The sequence below is a fragment of the Rutidosis leptorrhynchoides genome, chromosome 11 (genome assembly GCF_046630445.1).
Source record: "Rutidosis leptorrhynchoides isolate AG116_Rl617_1_P2 chromosome 11, CSIRO_AGI_Rlap_v1, whole genome shotgun sequence".
NCBI lineage: Eukaryota > Viridiplantae > Streptophyta > Magnoliopsida > Asterales > Asteraceae > Rutidosis > Rutidosis leptorrhynchoides.
This window is the reverse complement of record NC_092343.1, coordinates 292286618-292294795: the sequence shown is the minus strand read 5'-3', so window position 1 is coordinate 292294795 and position 8178 is coordinate 292286618. Positions and strand designations below refer to the sequence as shown.

Below are 8178 nucleotides of genomic sequence, written 5' to 3'. Positions count from 1 at the left end.
AGGAAAAGATGTACGCAATTTTAATAGAAATGAATTGCTTTGTAATTGATGTAAACAAGATTGAGGGGTGCACGTTTCGTTACCGATAATTGTATGCGATTACGGTATTTGTTGACTACACATCGAATGATAATTCTATGCGATTATGATAGTTATACGAGTAGTTACATATATATATATATATATATATATATATATATATATATATATATATATATATATATATATATATATATATACATATTCTGCAATATATAATATCTAATCTATATATATTAAATATAAAAAATAATATAGATGATATTATAAACAATTCAAATACGGATTACAAATTATAAATTACAAAATATACATATATACAAATAAAGAAAAATATAAGGTATTACACCGAGAGGATTCTCATCAAGATTTTGTAATATTGCATATTTATATTTACATATTTACCAAATAAAATAAAGAGAAAAGTGGAAACTGAAAACTGAAAAGTTATGATAGTTTACTATTTACATATGATTCAAAGACTACTTTACTCTTCTCTTGTTTCATCTTTCAATTTTGTCCTAATTTTAATCACCGCTAATATTCTCATCTCCTTTCACTATCAACTCCATGAATGCTTAGATAAAAGAAACCTCTTTCACCTAAAACTATACATACAATTATCATACTTCAGTGGATTAAACGGCGTGCTAAATAACACATCATGCAACAAAACAAACTTTTTTACGAAAAGTCACAAAAATCCAACTAAAAAGAAAGAGTTATATATGAACTACCGTCCCTCTTAAACAGAATGATACGGAACTAAAAAGATAAATAAGTAAAGACAAAATGTTAAAATAAAAGCCTTTTTTCATCTAAAACTATATATGCCATTAAGGTATTTGAGAAGTCTCACCTTCATTCCATTCATTCCAGAATTACAATTAGCTCCACCTAACTTACCATGAACTCAACTCTTATATGTTTGTTACACTCCAAACAACCCAAGCTTATTCAATCTCTATCTTCAATAAATCATTCTATTACAATTGGTTAATTAATTCTAGAGTTTTATTTCAAATAACATGAAATACAAACCCCGACACCCTTAGGATGTCAAATTAAAAAGTTGAGTGCAAATGGCCAAATATTATTCAAATTAGTTAATGAAGAGAACCTGATTTCTACCGTCACTGAAACTGCTTCAAGCAACCCTGACTGATGATGTGTTACATGCCCTTGCATACGATACATTCTCCAAGACTTCGGGCCCATTCAATTCAAACCTGCATAATGAACATGATTTAGAATAGATACTTAAAAGCTAACTCTAACTGATTTAAAAGAAGAAACTGGTCTTAAAGAACATGTTAACTACCTCCACTACAACAAAAATGCTCCTATAGGACCCCCAATTTATAGGACCTTTGAGCTTGATAGGACCTACCAATGGGTGTTGTATCTAACGCGGTCGTATAAAGTATAAAAACTAAAAAGTGTCCTAAAAGGTCATAAGATTATGAAACCAATGATCAGGTCCTATAATATAATTAACAACCACAAAGAAAGGTCCTTAAAATACATATTAGGAGACATTTTTTGAAATTGAGACATACACAAGGCGTCCCAAAAAGTAAAAATATACTACTTATGATATAAGTACCAACAAAAGTGTCCTGATAAAAAATAATAATTCGTAAGGACCAAAAAAATGGTCCTATTGTAAAAAAAATAGTACATTAGTACCAATAAACAGAGTTCTAATCTAACGATATACTAGTTTGGTACCAAGGGAAAAAGTCCTAATATGCACAAATGTTACTTTAGTACCACATAAAGGGTCCTAATAAAATTATTTTTAAGGATAGTACACCTAAAAGAAGTCCTAATATAAATATTTGAAACCTTATAATCACAAAATGGGTCCTAATACACTACATAAAAAACTAGTCTTTTCGAACTTGCTGAAAGGTCCTATTATGTACCGTGATGGGACGTTTAGGTTGAAAGGACCCTTATTTTAAGTGACCTCCCACATCCCTGTCCAAATAGGGTTTTGTGAATCTTAATAGCGTAACCTGTTAGGACCTTACGAAGGGTTCTATTAACCTATTAAGACGCTATTTATGGTCTTATAATCGAATTTCTAAATCTTAAAACATATAAGGACTTTATTAAAAGGGTCCTAAAAACATATTAGGATCCTTAAAAAAGGTCATAATATCCGAAGGTAAACATACCTTAAGTCAATAAGCACATTTTTTGCAGAGTTACTAACTTGTGCTTTACGGATTTTCACCAATATAACTGAGGTTGTAGGCTTTTCCATATTTTAGTAAGCCATTGAGTCAAGTTCAGCCAAACACAAAAGCATATTCAGGTAAGATTATTTTCAACTTTTATGAGTCTTGCATTTCAAAAGTGCAATTATCAGCTTTTAAAAATTCAATGAGCTCGTTAAGCAACAGAAATAAGTTTAACCAAACTCCAATTATATTATATATTATATCTACATTATTTGATAAAACTATAAATTTTAAAAACATCATACCTCCTCATTTAGAAACTTTTTTAATTCATCATAACTCCATTTCAATGGAAGATTAATTAAACACTTATCTTCAGAGCATTCTTCTTCTATTATCGTCTCTGTCACTATGACGTCTTCATCACTTTCATTCTCTGATTCAACTTATTCGCTTTCTCAGAAGTACGGTCCGCGGTATTATCGGGTCGGATCCTGAGCGCCGACTCTCCGTGAGCATACCGGCAGGTGTCTCCATGATTACACGCAGCTCCGGTTCGTCTAAAATAAGAACATAAACTCGTTTTTCATAGAGGATTAACTGAACCGGTTTTTTCATAAATATATCCATTAACAGCTCATGATTAAAAAAGAAAAGAAATACTCTGGTAATTTAGGAGAATTAAAATTTGGAAGCTAAAGGCGCGTAGATTGAATTTTGAGAAAAAATGAAGGGTTTTAAATTTTTTGTCAGATGTATTAGCGGGCATTCCAAAACTTATTTTTGGTTAGTTGGTAAAAAAAAAAATTTGTTTTGTTTTAGCAAAATCTCATATATAAACTTCATAAATATATTCAATCCATTAACACCCGGAATATATATTCATAAATATATCCATTAACACCCGAAATACATATTCGATACTAGTGCAGAGACCTGTGGATTCACGGGTTCTTAAAGAATTTTTTTTAATGATACGTTATATAATCAACATGTACTGATAAAATTTACTCAAACTTTTACAATCCATATATCACATATATATACATTACTTATGCTACTATCAAAATTTATTCATATGCTATAGATATATACAAACGACACCCATATACACATATTCTTTAGACAAAATGAGTATTAATGAAGTACATTACCAAATATTAACCAAAAGAGTAACCATTAGATCTATTTCATTATCATTCATGTTGTGTTTAGGCCTTAGGATTTGTTGCTGACTTTTTGCAGAAAGAACTAAAATATAAAACCAACATGTATCATCTGATTAACCAACATCAAATGCAAATATATAGTTTACAAATTTAATGTTACAAATAGACCACACTAAAATGTTAAACCCTAAGATGCCTATATAAATTTGGAACGTCTGACCCATTTCAACATTGACATGTTTCAACATCGGTCAATTTCATGAATGACCCGTTTCAAGTATACATTATAAATTGTAATGCAAAAGACTACCAGAATAAGTGAAAAAGTGAAAAGATAAGGCACACGTTTGAAGTTCAAATATAGATTGGAACAAAACCTGGACGGTGTTTACAAAAACCGTTGCCCGTATGCTTGGTTTCAAGTGTGCATCAGCTCATCAGCAGCAGCTGCAGAAGCACCACAACCACACCAGCTTTATACGGTAGCAACATCATTGCCATCACCAGTATCTTGTTGTGGCGGCTTTGTCAACGGTTCAGTTTCTGGATACAATAACAATAACAAATAACAAATACAACTTAAAGTTCACCGCAATGAACAATAGAAAATATCATAACCTTTGTATCATTTCCGTATAAAATACTCGGTACATCTTTATAGTGCTACAACATTTACATCACTATCACATATTATATTCACGCAAACACACACATACACATAAAGCAATTGTGGCTGTAATTAAAATTAACGTCATTATAAGTGGCAAAATGAACGGGTCAAGCTAAAAACTGGTGCAAATGATTTTTTACATAAACTATGAATTATATAATTAAAAGGATGAAAGAGATAGGAATTTTTTTACTGAGATGTAGCATTAAACATAAGCTCTTTGACCATATCATAATCAGCACAATTAATCAATAACACAAAACAATTAATCAGATTAGAAAAAGAAAAAAGAAAACATAGCTAAGCTAGCATACCATTAATTCAACAAAACTGTGACGCTGACCCATGTAAGACGAACCACCTTGTTGCTGTCTAGCACCTCCTTGACCCATTTTCGGATTCGGGTTCCCTCCTTGCTGGTAACATGCATCTCTCTGGTTCCCATGAGTTCCCAGGTGAACCGGGTCTTCTTAAAAGTTCGCCAATTCCCAATCCACCTTGTCCATCTAAAATTGCAATCAAAGCCTGACCCAAAACAGGTGTCAACACGGGCGGAGACCTCCTTATGTGAGAAATGAAGGATCCGCATAACATCCTTTTTGCTGCATCAAGTAAAATCCAATGGAAACTGATTAGAACCGGAATAGAATAATAAATTTACTATGTTAAAAATTTACCTTTAGCTTGACCCTAAATTAAAAGTGATGATATGGTAACATAAATTTTTTATTAGCTGATTATAAATTTTTTATTATTAGCTGATTATAAATTTTTTATTATTAATAAAAACTCTTAAAAATAATTCAAAAAAAAAAAAAAACCGCAAACCTCGATTCATGACATAGCCTGCATTAACATCTCCTTACATTGATGATATGGTAACATCTCCTTAATTCCTCATGACATAGCCTGTATTAACAATCTTGAACAACATATCTTAGCATTTTGTTGATTGTAACCTGTATTGATGTATATGTAATGTGTTATCAATTTTTTCAGAATAGATTTTTTTACCTTTTAATAGCAACCCAAAGATAACCTTATTTTCAACCAAGAACATCAGATATACCCTAAAAACAACTTAAAACCTAATTTCTCACATTCATGAAAATCTTGATAACACATACACAAGTTCTTTAAATTTAACCCCAATCTTCATATTTTTACTACTGAAACAACACCAATTTCCAAAAAAAAAAATCACCTTTATATCAAACACAACACAAAAAGAAACCCTAAAACAAAAATCATAAAACATAAAATAAATAGATAATCATTAAAGAAATAGATAATCATCTTAATTCAACTTTTTGATATTCATTAAAGAAACCATAAATTCAACAACTTAAACCATACATGTATTAAAAGAAGGGTGTTGAAAGCCATCATTAAAACCTGGAGACACATGTAAAAAATATAACATAATTCATTAGAAACAAAAGGATACTGCAAAAAATCAAAACCATCGTTTCATTCCCCTTTACTATCTCAAACAGCATGAAAACCCAATGAAGATTAGTATTTTTTTCAAGTTTCATGTAACTACAATTTATAGAGCATAGTATATTTAGTGTATGTATAGTACATGCAAACAAAAAAAAATTTGATAAGTGTAACAGAGTTCATACCATACAATTGCATTTTTTTGGACATTTCATCAAACACCTTCCATGCATTTTCATCATGACTTATGCCAAAAAAGGTACATTAAACTTAGCTTAATTCTTAACCATGAGTCTCAATGTCACTTTAGTATTCATGAATACTTTTGAACTGCCATTGCCATCACATGAACATAACGTTGTTTAACACTTTCGAATCAATCATGTTATTTAATGATGATAGTGAAATGCAGGTAAGTAGGTACACAAACACATACAAAGCAAATCAAATAAGCCATAAAACAATATCCTTAATCGAAAATAAAGACAAACACAAAGAAAGAAAAATAACAATAACAAATATAAATTAAAATCAAATAAGAATTACCTTGCTCGAATTTTTCAATTTTCAATCCACGAGATACATACAGAATAAGAAGATGAAGAAGCCTGTCAAACAAATTTCAACATAATATATACTACAATTATTGATTTGATTTGATTTCAATTTAATTAAACTCAAAACCCTAAATAAAGTTTACCTTCCTTATCCTCGATCTTGGCTTTAGCATTGTGGATCGTATTGCTTTTCAAATCAACATTATAATGACCCACTCGAAAGTAAATCAGTTCTTAGAAGTACCATAAAAGTTTTGCTGTTAAAAAATCATCAATCAACCAAGCCAAACACACATTACATTAAATATATTATTAGATGAACTCAATGAGCCATATACAAAATATAATATTGTATCAAAAATCGTGAACACTTTCAATTGTCAAATCGATAGAATAATTCAAGCATCAAGATTATATAAAACATTAAATCAATCAACCGTAAGCACAATCATAATTTTTAAACTTGTAAAAATCCGTTTGTACCTTCAATTAGCAGCAGATTTCCACCACAATTCGAATCCATGAAAGATTTGGGACTTTCGGATTTCAGAGAGTCGATTGGATTCTCTAGGGTTTTTTTTTTTGAATTCGAGAAAAGAACAATACTCCAGAGTTGAGAGAGAGCAGAGAGGTGTTTCATGTTCTGTACCTAATTGACTAACCTACAAAAAATTAATAATTAACATTTCAGTAATGATATCAAGAAATTTTATACTTTTTTCATAATTGACTGTTAAAAATCTCATTCATCAACAACCAATTTTAAAGGCAGCATATGAGATTTTATTCTAGCAGATTCACAATTTCAAACAACCATTAAATCTATTTCAAACTTTCATTTAACAGCCATTAAAGTAGAAATCAAAACCCCAAGTAGAAAAATACTAATAAACTTGAACTAACCTGAAGGCTGAAATCCATAATTTATGAAATGAAGAAATAATTCAAAACCCAATAAAAATCCTATTTCATAAAAATACTTACCTTCAATACCATAACTTTTGACTATGAATCGCGACTTCAACGACTCAAGAAAAACCCTAATCGTGTAAGGGATTTAAAAATATGTAACAAAATTCGTTCGCCGTCAATCGACTGATTGAGATCCTGTACCGCTGCAAATATGTAACATATCATAACTGAATCGAAAGATGTTGAAGATTGATATTTAAAAGATTCAATCGATTCAACATATATCAGTTTGAATCGATTAAAACCCCACCAATCGATTCAACATATACAGAAAAACATAATATCAAAACTAAAACCAACATAATGGTACAATAGAAGAACCCTAAAAGCTAATACAGAGTATTACCTGAGACAGAAGATGAAGTGAAGAACCTCAGAATAAAAAGGAAGAGATCGATTGATTTTAATGACGATATGAAGATGATGAACAATGAACAATATGGAGCAGGTGAATAGAGAAAGAAGATGACAGATATGTATTCAAAATGAGATTTAAAATCTTGATTGAAGAGATAAAGCGTGCTTTGTAATTTTGTGTTTCTCAAGAAAATGAGCGGTAGAAACGCTAATTTAGAGCAGATAAAGGGTATAATTTTTTAAATGTGGGTTTAAACTTTTTAAATAAAAGAACGCGTGCATTTGTTTTCCACCTTTTTTATTTAATGCAGTACTAATTAAATAAATAAATAATTTACTTATTTGAAGTAAAAAATGTTTTTTTTTTTAATTTTTATGTTAATTAAAATTAATTAAGGGAATGATGTCATCAAGTAGTGTCCATAATGTGCCATGTGTCCCTTATATTTTTTTAAGCTATAGTTTTAATTATGTAATGATGATGTCATACAATTGTCATTTTCAAAGATAGTAATAGATATTGCCATCCTAGTCGTATACCTGTTAAACCACATAAATATATTTAAGGATCTGTTCCCGTTACTTGCGAGTGTCATCCCTAGTTTATGCATTTTTGTAGTGATGGTGAAGGATTTAGGTTAGGGTTTAGAGATTAAGGTTTTGAGTAAAATGTAAATCGTCACTTTCGTTGTGGCCTGTGGATGTTCCGCTCGCTCACCTTTGGTGGCCGAGCGCCCTTGGTTGTAGTCTTGTTGTTTAATTTGGTTTGTTTGTAAAGGAAG

The 8178-nt window shown here is 30.4% G+C and overlaps 1 long non-coding RNA gene across 11 annotated transcripts; it reads right to left on the bottom strand.

The window, feature by feature from the left end:
- Positions 1–414: 414 nt before the first annotated feature.
- Positions 415–7134, bottom strand: LOC139876778 (uncharacterized). Of its 11 annotated transcripts, none has more exons than XR_011768282.1 (11): positions 7052–7134; positions 6551–6729; positions 6211–6324; positions 6057–6118; positions 4896–4989; positions 4382–4669; positions 3775–3940; positions 2534–2788; positions 1160–1268; positions 899–1003; positions 415–647 (listed from the first exon to the last, which is right to left on the bottom strand). It is a non-coding gene; the product is annotated as an uncharacterized lncRNA (long non-coding RNA). The 11 variants fall into 11 exon arrangements; XR_011768284.1 differs by having other exon boundaries at positions 415–641; XR_011768283.1 differs by lacking the exon at positions 899–1003 and having other exon boundaries at positions 416–647.
- Between the last annotated feature and the right edge of the window lie 1044 nt (positions 7135–8178).